Raw genomic sequence first — 14,049 nt, 5'->3', positions numbered from 1 at the left:
ACTTACCAGGGTGGAATTAACTAATTGATGAGAGGTTTTATACACATAAATCCAACACAGGTGAGTGCAATAGCACAAAAGTGGAAGCCCATTAGCTGATCATTGTGCACCGGGTGATATAGGTTGGGTTGGAAGGTAGCGCTTACATGCACTCAGGGGCGTAACTCACAGTAACCAGGCCCCAAAGTGGGTGATATTGCAGCATCTCTACCTACCTCCTCGGAGCACCCATCTCTTGTATTCTGAACATATGTAGGGGTTGTCATTTGCACATTCATGGGGGAAGCCTTCACCGGAGAGAGACAGCAAAACTTAATGCTAGTGGTGACCCCCTTAATATATAGGTCAAAGGTAAAAAGCATTATTGCAGCCAAAAACTCCCATTTTCGCCCGTAAAAAAGACTTTTTGTAATAAATCAGATCCACAGTCTGGTTAAAAATGGTTGGATTATAACGCGTGTGTCTGTCCAATGTACATATATGTGACTACACAAAATTACAACTGCGGTCATCATCATCATTTATTTATATAGCGCCACTAATTCTGCAGCGCTGTACAGATAACTCACTCACATCAGTCCCTGCCCCATTAGAGCTTACAGTTTAAATTCCCTAACACACACACACAGAAGACTGAGAGAGAGAGAGTGATAAAGACTAGGGTCAATTTTGATAGCAGCCAATTAACCTATTAGTATGTTTTTGGAGTGTGGGAGGAAACCGGAGCACCCGGAGCGGTCAGTTAAATATGCCTGTTTAACCAAAGCCCCAGGCTGCCCCACCTTGTCCCGGCACCCGTCTTGTGTAGACTATTGAAAATTTCAAGCTCTGATGTTCAACTGGTTGTTTCAGTCCTCAGATCCTGTCTCTGTATGAGTTTATTATTTGAGTTTATTTTAAAATTATGTTATATCGTTATCCTCAATAAGTTCATATGCATTGCAAGCACTATACCAAAATACCACGAAAGGTGTTAACAATCTAATAAAGCATCTGGTAACAAAAGAAACATACGGTAAGTATCACACAACGGACAGAAATAAACTACGGAGGAGACAAGTCTTCTGGGTCCCTGCTGAGGCAGGTTTTTGGCTGGCTCGTCAGCGGTTTTGAAGGCCATCTCTTACTGGCAGCACCATCTGTTCACAGGGAGAGAGCACAATATATGTTTACATCCTTGGGCTTTGCTCTACCGTTTGGCTAATTACACTTTTATATCTTGTAATCTCAGGGTGGTGTCGGAAAGAGCAGCAGCAAGTTTCTGACAGAGGAAAAATTACACAGACCACCTAAAACTTGTGACGGATATTACAGCGTGTTACCGTTTACCACCAAATATTTTTCATTGGGTAGTGTCTCTCTACACCAGTGACAGGTCCCCTGATATGAAGCAGGGGCCGCGGGGGGCGGCCCTCTGACCTGCAAAAGGGCCGCGCATTACCCTTAATTGCTGTAATAAATTAAACAATACATTTAATAAAAGTAAGAAACATCTATCTGTAATAAAACATATAAAGAGGCATTTTACACAAATGTTGCAAGCTATACCATACAAATCTACCAGTAAAGCAGAAAAGAGCTCCTCTAGCTGCTGTGCCACCTCTACCTAGGAGAGATGGGTGTAATGCACAGTGGCCTACTCTCTCAGAATGTCCGGGAGACTCCCAAAAGAGCAGGGCAACTTTCTGGTTCTTAATCGCCACAATAGTAAAGGGGCGGGCTTAGGACGTGAATCGAGCGTCATCATGGCTCCACCCCTTGCTGTAATTGGCCAGAAACCGTGATTGATGTTTTGCAGGTGGGGCCAAATTATGTGACCCGTCGGGCCCCACCCCCAACATGCCCACCTCCCCCTTATCTCCCAGAGCAGCCCTTGCCAATGTTGGCAAGCATGGAGTAATGTTACATGATATCCAGGTAAAGGAAACTGATCAACGCAGCATCAGATTCTTCAAAGACGTTTTCTGCACCATGTAACTTTTACTGTACATATTGCTTTATATTTATTTAACTTAGCCTTTTACGCCTTTTAACCATTTCTTTATGTTATCACCCAGGTGAATATTTCCGTTGCCCTGGGATATGACCTAAATCTGCAGTGCTATTTACATAGGATGTATTTATATCCAGGGAGCAGTTTTGTATTGTATCCCAGGGTGATTAAAAATAATTAGCTCTGCACAATGAGATAAATACATGGCTGGAAAGTACAGAAGAGAATGATTTAAACAGAAAAGCAATGTATTCAGCAAAAGTGGCAGGAGGGAGCATAGAAGCCAATATATTCAAGTCGTTTGAAGGTGGGAAAATGTAAAAGGTAAAATTAGTTACACTTGGGGTGCAGCTAACTTGCTGCTATAGATACGCAGTGATTAGGATGTGGGGGTTAGCAGAGGGGCTAGGGAAAGTTTATGTCACACTGGGATTATATAACAGAATACGTTACACCAACGTTGTTGACGAGAGAAACTGACATCATACATACCACAAGCATGTGCATTAAAAATCTTTATTATTGGGACCTATTTCAAGTGGGGATAGGGCTGTTTTTTTACTGCCACAATTTACCAAGAAAATGCTGCAGAGTTTTAAGTATCTCTTCTATTTATAACTAGAGGATCACAGCAGATATTGGATATCCCACTGTTATCATAAGCAATGGCAGTCCGCATAGTTTCAAAGATTTTCAGAACTTGTGCCCAATAGCTAATGCCATCTGAAGATGGCGTCAACCATTGAAGTCTATGGGGAGAGCATTAGGATAGAGGGATCTTCGGATCGATCACCGCATATTACCTGCTCCCCCGTCCGGTGACCACAGGTGGCCACTTTACGATAGTGACATAGAAGAGATAGGTGTTTACTGTTTATCCTGTCCCGGCAGAACCCTTTTTAATAAATTATTATTATTATTATTAATTTTTGTTTATAAGGCGCCACAAGGTGTCCGTAGCGCCGTACAGGGACAAACAAATTACAATACAATGGGAGACTGCACAGTACAGTAAACAGTAAGCACAGTAACTCGATAAGCTAAATGCACAGCTAGAGAGGGCGGGGAAGGGGGAGGGAGGATTCGCAAATGACGGGGCCCAAGAAAAAGGGCGCGGAAGACAGGGAGACCCCCAGGGGGGAGGAGGGAGCGAGAGTGGACGTGGGGTGGAAGACCCTCGAGGAGGAGGGCTAAGTAGCTGGAGAGCAGAGTTAGAAGTGGTGGAAACAGGAGGAGAGATGGTCTCAATGATCTCAATCTTTCATTCCTGGTCATTGCGATAAGGAATGAAATGACAAGAGAGTCCATAAAGACGAAAGCACTTAAACAACGGACATGTGTGCATTTCTTTAACTTTACACTTATCATTAAGGGTTAAATTATTCACTGTGCCAGGCCGACCAATAGGAGGAAAATGGGAGTGCCATGGAATCTTGTATAAGTCCCCAGTGAAAATTGTTCTGTTCCAGTCGGCTTCACCAGATCCCGCCCACCCTCCCTATTATAGAAGTTCCGCCTGCCTTTTGTTCAATGTGTTTTAATCAAGGTTTTTTCCCATGTCTCAGAGCTGGCACAGTTGGTAGGAAGGGCACTGCGAACAGCGGCTGATAAGATACGGCGCTATCGCTGATTGGCCTCAGGTCACTGCCCTCCTTGAGGCAAAGTGACTCTTGGTCCTTTTTGTGTGAGGGATCCCTTAGCCTGCTTAGAAGCAGGTCATTGTGAGTCAAGAGGGGGTGTGGTCACCTGCCGCCAGATTTAGCTCCGGCCAAGCAGTTAGGGAGTATCCCCGGTTTGTTAAGTGGATTCAGGGCCAGTTTACCATCCACATTTACGGTAGTTCCGGTTATCAGTTCGTTAGCTGTCCCGCAGTGCACCACTCCACCTCCAAGTTCTTTATATATAATAGACCGTGTCTTTATTTTAGTTAAGTACGGTAATACAAGGTTTAGGGAAGGTAAGAATAAAGGCATCCAGGTTATGTTGTTTAATGAACGTGTCAAAAAAACAGTGATTGTTAGATATGCACCAAAGTCATTTTTATCAAGGAATCTGCTTACCACCACAATTGTTCAACCCTGAAATGCAACGATGTGAACGAGCCCCTATTAAAAGATTACTCTGCTCTATCTGGTCCTTTTATAGACGCATGTTAAAGCTTATTTATGACAAAGCTAAATAGTCTTTTATGATGCCATACTACTTGCTTTATACAAATACACCCGTTTTTATGGGTAAGTTTTCACGGGCCAAGTTGTCAGACATAAGCAGTGGCACAAAAGTTTCCACCGTCCAATGGCCGTTCTCCTTTTATCCATCTTTTTAAACGATCCTTTCATTGCAGAAAGAGTGATACACAGAAGTGCTGATATTGGCTCAGTACCTGGTGAAATTGCTGGGCTGAGAGCCTGTCCCTCTCCCTGCATCAATAACACTCCATCCCTTAAAACTAAGCATTAAAGAACACCTGCAGATACAGACAGATAACTTTGCCAGTTCAGCAAAACATGATGACAGAAAACTTTCTAGGCTCAGACTTCTGAGAAGTTTCTAGTGTCGGATTTAGGTCTCAATATCACATGTGAAATCTTTGAAATTTGCTGTCTTTCATTATTTAACAGTCTGGTATCAGCATTATCTTACACTGTCTGTCTACATCATGCACACTGCGTGCCACTGGCAGTAAACACAGATTTTATTTTATTTTATGACATTTCACACATATTAATTAATGTAAAAATACAGAAAAATATCCCCCCAGTACACTGCTATAAGCAGCAAAGGAGTTGCAATTTCTATTGTTTGTTTGAGATTCATGTTGGTATCAGTAGCTGATAGAGTGTGCTGGTGCCCTATTGCCATTTGGAGGAGTTTGGGTTCCTCTTGGTAAGTTAGCATTCAATTTAAACACATATATTTATGACCCAAAAATAGGGACTCTCATTGTTTATAGTTAGGACCACCCTATCAGCAGAAGTGCCGTGAAGTGGCGGGTGGCTTTAACATACATTTGCAAATGTGTGCAACTGGGGTTTCTGCATTTTTATGTACAAATAGAAATTGCAGCTTCTTTGCTGGTTATAGCAGTGTGCTGGGGGATATTTCTCTGTATTGATTCCTTGCTGGATAACCCCGTCCTTTCAAGCACCTGCTATGAAGTTATAAATTGATTGAGCAACTTCTATTTATGTATTGTTTGTATATTAATTAATGTACTAACCCTAAATTTGTTTGTTTAAATCTGAAGTCCAGAACCTCACAGTTTCTCTAATGCAGAATATTATTATTAATAAACTCTCTAGACATTTGAACACACTTTTCTCTTAAAGGAGTTGTCCACTTGCAGTGTATTGCACCCCAAGGATAGACATCAACTCCAGGTAGCAATAAAGTGTGGGTCCACCTCTGGTACTGCCACTATTATCTACATAAAGACTCTGGGTTAATGCCAAATCTCCCAACATTGATAAAGTAAAATCAATACAAAATAAGCCCACCCCCAATACACAAAAACCACAAACCTGATATAGAGCAGAGCCGGATTTGGGGAGGGGTGGGGGACACGTGCCACAGCCCCCTCTGTCAGGGCCCCCCCTGACCAAGTACACTCGAAGGGGACATTGTGGTACTTGGTGGCTAGAAGGAAGGGGGCCACTGCTCTCGGACCAGTCACTTCTCTTCATTTGGCCGTGGATCTCACCCCCTTTCCCCAGGCAGTTAAAAGTTAATAGAAGTAGTCATCCTCTTTAACTGAGACGTATTCATTTCATTTGCATCTTGTGGTTGGTGGCCAGGGAATGTCTTCAATGTGCAATATACACATACACAGATATGGTATATGTGAATCTCCCTCTAGTATAGTCTACAAATACCTTGTACAAAAAAGGAATAGCTCCACCATGCCACCTGGTGGTCATAGGGGATACTGTGGGTTTATTTTTCTTTACCTTCTTAAAGGGTAATCCTACAATTGCACAAAAACAAAAACAAAAAAGCCCCGAGAAAACAGCTCCACTGTGGCCTATTCTGCATATCCCCACTACAGAAAATGAATTTAATGGTGGTGCTTTAATTGTGCTTTAATGAACAATTGACATATAAAGTGTATACTGGTCTCCCATCCAAATACATCATCAATTTGTACACATTTAGTATAATATATAAAAAGCTGCACAATATATGCTACAAACAAAATAGCTAATTATAGGACTCTTATAAAAAGTGTGCAGTAAAGTGTGTTTTGCAAACTAGCATCTAATACATAAAGTGACAATATAATAAGGCACTATGAAGATTAATTCTTCAACTTGATATGCAATAAGACATTTTGGAATTAGCTTAAATGATGGGAATGGTTTAATTAAGTCATATTAAAATAATAACTTTACTTGACTCATGTATGAAATAATTAGGCATAATTCAGAAGATCTTCCCTTTCTGTCTGACAGGCTTTGTAATAATCATATTTTAACTATCTTAAGAACAATTTTATCTCTCTTTATTCACAATTTAATTTTTTTTTCAAAATATATCGCTGCCCTAGTGTGATAAAGCCTAATCAATGAGAGGTGGAATATATTAATTTTGTTTGTCTTTCAAGATCGATATAAATAAAGTTTGATATTTTAAGAGTTCATTCTTTGAGAATTGGAGTGCCTCACATTGACACATTCTAATATTTTACTTTGAAAATATAAAACAAGTTCCGTTCAGAGTCCACGTTTGTGAAGTATAGACAAGACATTCCTCATAGTCACCAATAGATCACTATTATGAGGTACCCTTATCAGAGAACAACTGAAACAAGCACAAACACAGACTATGTGTGGCTCAGTAGTGACCATACCAATCCCGGGCCCCACTTCCTCTGTGCCAGGCTGACCCCCTGCTGTCCCCCTCTTTGCCAGGATGACCCCCAGGTATCCACAAAGTAGGATCTGTTGGGCAATGAATGCCTCAGAGGAGCATAAGGTCAGGCCATACTTGCCAACTTTTAAAAAGTGAATAACGGGAGATCCCAGGCAGGGGGCGTGGTTGGAGGGCAGGATGGGGTGGGGCGAATTTTGTCATTTTGGCCCCCGGTGGAAAATGGAGCGATTCACCGCATATCGCGTGATTTTGGGGAGTAAGTTCCAATATGCGGGATATTTGTCTGCTCTCCTGGGAGCCCGGGAGATCTACCCGAATTCGGGAGTCTCCCAGACATTCCGGGAGAGTTGACAAGTATGGGTTAGGCCTACTTCATATCACATCATTTCATCTCTTCAGCCCACTTGTGTAATAACATTTAAACATTCCAGTGTGGCAGTTACTGACATCAGGACTTTTGGAATGTTATTACATTGGTTGTCTGAAGTGAAGCTAAGAGGCTCTTATGAACCATAAAAAGCATGGTCACACTCCGCTTCTTCACAAATGTGCCTGCTTTTCTGGCTAGCGCATTTCACGATACTTGACCACTATCCAGTCCTGACCCTTGTAAAATCAGTTTGCGGGTCCACTGCGATATGCACATGGTGGAACGACTTCCTTCATTCATTCCTACTTCTCTGTTTTTTTCCTAAAATACTGCTCAGCTTATCCTTATTTATGTTTTGTGATTAAGACAGCGAGGAGACGTCAGTACTGGTATTGGGCGTCATTTTTGTATGTGGGCTCCTTCCGACTTTTACCTCAAAGCTGGAAGCAGCAAAACGCGCCCAATTCAAAGTATAAGACGAGATCTAAGTTGGTGGAAAAAATGAAGTCCTTTTGCAGGGAAGAAAAGGCTGTGAGCCTTCTTGCTGCTCAGGAACCTTAACCCTAAATGTTCCTTCTGTACCCCTTAATCTTATGGTAAATATTCTTGTCCTGCAAAATGAAATCTCATTTTAATATGTTGCTGCAAAAGAAGGTCCCTGAGTGCAGCTAATCCACACGTAGCAAGGAAGGCCCCAGAAACGCGTCACTGCTATCATTAGGTGTTGCAAAGATCCCCCCCCCCTGCAGACACTGTCATCGTTACCTGCAAATCCATGCCCTTACAAAACCATTGCAAAAGTAGGCGTGTCACATCACAAAACAACATTAGGCACTATTGTCAATGAGTGATGAAGAGGCTACTTATACAGGACAAACAGCTGAAATGGCAAATAAAGCATGTCAGTTATTTCCTTTCAAACTTGCAGTGACTTAACCGGCCATGTCCCAGTATGTGAACCAACCTATGTGTTAACTAGGAGACTGCAAAACTGTCACCTGGGTGAAGGCTTTCCAAACTTGCCCAAATGTGAATAACAGAAATCTATCTATAACTAAGCAGCCATATAAAGAGTGAACAAAAATGTGGGACAGATTGTGGCAGGGCAATCTCAGTTATAGCGAGTGTTAACACTTTTATTATTATTTAGTTCAGTAATAAATGTCATGATTTACGGTAGAATAACATCCAATAGTGGGTTAATCGCTCTTTCATTCATTTTATATTTAGGTCAGATTGTATCACACATTTTAATCCTAACCTTCCCTCTATTATACAGGTCACAATGTAACTAATACTCAAAGAGGCTCTTTCTATGCTAACAGTTTCTACACACTTCCCTCCACGCGCTGTGGTCATTTTGCCTTAGTTTGTATGCGGGAAAGTGGGATTTATTTAGTGAAATAGAAAAAAAAATACATACCATTTAGTTTGTGCAGTGTGTCAATGTTGTTTGAAATTGATGGATAACCTAAAACAGGAAAAATAAATGTTATTATGATTTTATAAAGTGAATATATTTGTATTTTATTGTTATAAAGCAACAGCAATGTTTTTTTTATTGTATAATTCTATAAGTCTCATCTCATGCAGAACTGTCAGTAAATATTTTGGGGCTTTAGTATTTATTTCTACGAGGTATGTCTATTAAATAACGAGACTGATTAAATAACTCACCTTTATTTATTGGTATTACAAATTTAATGTTTGTTGTCCCCTTCAATATACTCCCCATTTGCACTAATACATCGGTGTAGTCTTGTTTTCCACTGGTCGGAGGCATGGAGCAAATCAATTTCTGTCACTTGTTTCAACATATCTGCCATTTTCTTTTTTACAGCATGAAGTGGCTCAAAATGTTTCCCTTTAAGCCCTGATTTAACTTTTGGGAAAAGATAAAAATCACCAGGTGCTAAATCGGGTGAATACGGAGGATGCTCAAGTGTAGTAATGTGTTTGTCGGTCAAAAACTGCTTCACAGAAAGTGCTGTGTGAGAAGGCGCATTGTCCTGGTGAAGAAAGAAACCATTTTTCCACAGTTGCGGCCGTTTCTTTCTGACTCTTTCTCTCAGCTTTTTCAAAACTTCCTTATAATAATGGTGATTAACTGTTGTGCCTTTTGGAACCCATTCTTCCAAAATTACACCCATGATATCGAAAAAAACAATGAGCATTTCTTTGAATTTTGACTTGCTTTGACAAGATTTTTTCATTCTTGGTGACAACGGTGTTTTCCAGTGCATTGACTGTCCTTTGGTTTCATGATCGTACTGGAAGATCCAGGTCTCATCACAAGTGATTACTTTATGAAACAGGTTTGGATCTTTGTCAAGTTGCTGCAGAATGTCAACACAACATTCCTTGCGACGTTCTTTTTGCTCTGGTGTGAGAACCCTTGGGACCATCTTTGCACAAACTTAGCATTTTTTCGGCACTCTACAGAAAACGCAGCCAAACTAAATGGCGACTCACAATCAACTAAACGTCATAGAGTGTTGAAGCTTGCCATGCAGGTTCAGACAGGTTCAAGGTTACTACGTATGCAGTTATAACCGGTTCTGATTGCTTTGTTTACTAGGTGGAATCACAGTCTCGTTATTTATTATACATACCTCGTATATTTATGGCCGTTATACCTAACAATGGCATTACCAAAACAGAAGCTTTAAACAAATGCTTTATAAGGAAACCAAAGGATAAATAGAATCTATATGACTCAGGTGTTTATTGCACTAAGCACCTGAGTCACATGGATTCTATATATCATTTGTATTGAGATACTACAATCACATATGATTTTTTTTTGAGACACTTCCTCATTTAGAGACTGCTAGATAAGTGATCAGACGAACCCGTCTACCACATCCTCTATATTTGAACCATATACATTGTTTTAGAGCTGATAAGACATCCAGGAAGGTATGTGGTGACGGCCTTATAAAATGAGCTTCCTTGTATCACGCAAGTCGAACATGTGTTAGAATTTTTTACACTTTAAAATTGAACAGTAACCTGTTGTTCAGTCCTACACGTAGTCATAACAACAGTAACATTTTATGTGATAACTGGAAACTTACCGAAACAAAGTACAGTAATCACTAATAAAGCAAGTTATACAAGAGTATAACGTAGATAAAGTCGAACGAGAATTTATGTAATCATCATCATCATCATCATCATCATCATTTATTTATATAGCGCCAACATATACCGTAGCGCTTTACAATTGGGGACAAATGTAATAAACTAATAAACAAACTGGGTAAAACAGACAAAGAGGTGAGAAGGCCCTGCTCGCAAGCTTACAATCTATGGGACAATGGGAGATTGACACATGAGGTTAAGTATACATTTTGCATCTTGACCCAGCCAGACTGCAAAGGTAAGGTGACTCATAAGCTAAATGATCCTGTCACACAACAATGTTGGTCCGGGGGTAGTTGTCTTCTGTGAAATTGTGTAACAGGCTAAAGGTAGTGAGGTTAAGAGGGTGGTTGAGGAATATTATAAGCTTGTCTGAAGAGGTGGGTTTTCAGAGAACGCTTGAAAGTTTGTAGACCAGAGGAGAGTCTTATTGAGCGAGGGAGAGAATTCCATAGAGTGGGTGCAGCCCGAAAAAAGTCCTGTAACCGGGAATGGGAGGATGTAATGAGGGTGGATGAGAGATGCAGATCTTGTGCAGAACGGAGTTGGCGAGTTGGGAGATATTTTGAGACAAGAGAGGAGATGTATGTTGGTGCAGCTTTGTTGATGGCCTTGTAGGTTAGTAAAAGTATTTTATATTGGATTCGGTAGAAGACAGGCAGCCAGTGTAAAGACATACAGAGTGATTCAACAGAGGAATAGCTATTTGCAAGGAAAATCAGTCTTGCCGAAGCATGCAAAATAGATTTTAGGGGTTTGAGTCTGTTTTTGGGAAGACCAGTAAGGAGGGAATTACAATAGTCAATGCAGGAGATGACAAGTGCATGAATTAAGGTTTTAGCAGTGTCTTGTGTGAGATATGTGCGGATTCTGGAAATGTTCTTTAGATGTATGTAACATGATTTAGATATAGAGTCAATGTGGGGAACAAAGGATAGGCGTGAATCAAGGATTACACCTAGGCAGCGAGCTTGTGGGGTGGGATTTATGGTCATGTTATCAGCAGAGATAGAAATGTCAGGTATGCTCTTGTTGGCGGGTGGGAATATTATTAACTCTGTTTTAGAAAGATTAAGTTTCAGTTGACGAGAGGACATCCAAGATAATATGGCAGAAAGACAGTCAGTTACACGGGACAACACAGATGTCGAGATATCAGGAGAGGATAGATAGATTTGGGTATCATCCGCATAGAGATGATACTGAAAGCCAAAGGAACCTATTAGATTTCCAAGAGAAGCGGTATAGATAGAGAACAGCAGAGGACCTAGCACCGAGCCTTGTGGTACTCCAACTGATAGGGGAAGCGGAGCAGAGGTGGCTCCAGAGAAATTAACAGTGAAAGAGCGATTAGAGAGGTAGGATGAGAACCAGGATAGAACTGTGTCTTGAAGACCTAGGGATTGCAGCGTTTGTATGAGAAGAGAGTGGTCAACAGTGTCAAATGCAGCCGAGAGATCCAGGAGAATTAGGAGGTAGAGTAGGAAGAAAAGAAGAGCATAGAAATTTCCTCTTCATTTGTGGGGTCAAATGAAGAGAGGGTGTCAGAGGGTAGTGGGAAGGAATTGAGCTGATGGCTTGTTGAGGAAGAGGATACCATTTCTAGTCTGATCTTGTCAATCTTGTCCTTGAAGTAGGAAGCAAGATCCTGAGCACTGATAGTAGATGGAGGGTTCGGGGTGGGAGGATTAAGAAGATGATTAAATGTATTGAAAAGGTGTTTGGGGTTAGAAGCCTGAGCATAGATAAGAGATTGAAAGTATTTTTGTTTTGCAGTGTCCAGAGCATTTCGATAGGAGTGGTAGACAGAAGTATATGTGAAGAAGTCATTAGAGCTTCGAGATTTACGCCAGTGACGTTCTGCTTTACGGGACAGTTTTTGAAGATTTCGTGTTGCTTTGGTGTGCCACGGTTGACATCGGAGTCGACGTGTAGTATGTAGTGCCGCTGGAGCCACTTGATCAAGGGCCGTTGCTAAGGTTAGGTGAAAATGAGGTACTGCCATCTCAGGGGATGAGAATGTAGAGATAGGGGAGAGAAGGTGTTGGAGAGAGGTGGAAAATTGTTGAAGATTAATAGAATTAAGATTTCTACGAGTATGAGGAGGCTTGGTTGAGTTAGACAGTAGAGAGGTTAGAGCAGTGGGTGTGAGAGTGTAGCTGATAAGGTGATGATCCGAGAGGGGGAAGGGTGTATTAATAAAATTAGAAACTGAGCATAGTCTAGAGAAAACAAGATCAAGGCAGTGGCCATCCTTATGAGTAGATGATTCAATCCACTGGGAGAAGTCAAGTGAGGATGTTAGAGAGAGTAGTTTGGAAGCAGTCTTGGAAGGTGGGTTATCAATGGGGATGTTGAAGTCACCCATTATGATGGTGGGGGTGTCTGAAGATAAGAAGTGAGGGAGCCATGCAGAGAAATCCTCAATAAATTGTTGGTGTGCTCCAGGGGGACGATAGATCACCGCAACACGTAGGGAGAATGGATTAAAAATGTGAATAGCATGTACTTTAAAAGATGTGAACGTGAGTGATGGGACATTTGGTAGAACTGTGTATGTGCACTGTGGGGAGAGAAGTAGTCCAACCCCACCTCCTTGTCTGCCTTCAGGTCTGGAGGTGTGGGTGAGATGGAGGCCACCATGTGAAATTGCTGCAGGTGAGGCAGTGTCTGATTGCATGAGCCATGTTTCTGTTATTGCCAGAAGGTTGAGGTTTATGTAAATAATGTTATTGTTGTTATTAAGACATCACATAAATGTAAAAGAGTTAAATGTAATCTAAGTTTTCTCCCTGCCGAGTATAATAAAGGTGTTATAATGTTTAGGACTTGGTTAGTTGAAAAGTAAATGCATGGGGTATTTAAAGGGATTTTCTGCTTTTGACCTTTAATGTCAACATTCTTGGATCGCACATGTTACCTAAAGTGGGAGTTTTTTTGTGTTTGCAGTATATTAAGATGGGGGAAGTGTATATGGGGAGAGTAGACAACATCTTTTAGGTAGAGATTTATCACTGCCCATGACTTGACCTGCCACTAGGGGCAGTGTTTGATGTTTTTGCAGAGATTACATTTTATCCTGAACCTGATACAGATCATACTGATTGCAAGTAGGATGATAAAATACATGGAAATAAGGCATTCTACTAAGCGTGCTGATATGTATTAACAAACATTATTAAATAATAAAGTGTAAGTGCCCCCTTCCTATTGTTAGGGAATACACTGATCAGCCACAACATTAAAACCACTGACAAGTGACTTGAACAACATTGATTTTTTTCTTACAATGGCACCTGACAAAGGGTGGGATATATTAGGCAACATGTGAACAGTCAGTTCTTGAAGTTGACGTGTTGGAAGCAGTAAAAATGGCCAAACGTAAGGATCTGAGTGAATGATAAGGGCCGAATTGGGATGACTAGATGACTGGGTCAGAGCATCTCCAAAACGGCAGGTCTTGTGGGGTGTTCCCGGTATGTAGTGGTTAGTACCTGCCAAAAATAGTCCAAGGAAGGACCGGAGACACGGTTCTGGGTGCCCAAGGCTCATTAATGCGCTTGGGGACAGAAGACGAGCCAGTCTGGTCCACTCCCACAGAAGAGCTACTGTAGCACAAATTGCTGAAAACATTAATGCTGGCTGTGATAGAAAGGTGTCAGAACACACAGAG

General features: G+C 41.2%; 1 long non-coding RNA gene across 1 annotated transcript in view; it reads right to left on the bottom strand.

Annotated features, from left to right (window-relative positions):
• Positions 1-337: 337 nt before the first annotated feature.
• The window catches only part of LOC142140057 (uncharacterized), a 40,649-nt gene continuing 26,937 nt past the window's right edge, over positions 338-14,049 (bottom strand). Inside the window, exons 2-3 of the long non-coding RNA XR_012688280.1 lie at positions 8,656-8,703; positions 338-1,139 (exon numbers count right to left, since the gene is read on the bottom strand). This is a non-coding gene — a long non-coding RNA (uncharacterized LOC142140057). The remainder of the gene's footprint in view (positions 1,140-8,655; positions 8,704-14,049) is intronic.

The sequence above is a fragment of the Mixophyes fleayi genome, chromosome 2 (genome assembly GCF_038048845.1).
Source record: "Mixophyes fleayi isolate aMixFle1 chromosome 2, aMixFle1.hap1, whole genome shotgun sequence".
Taxonomy (NCBI): Eukaryota; Metazoa; Chordata; class Amphibia; order Anura; family Limnodynastidae; genus Mixophyes; species Mixophyes fleayi.
Note: the sequence above shows the minus strand (reverse complement) of the source record. Positions and strands in the feature narration are given on the sequence as shown.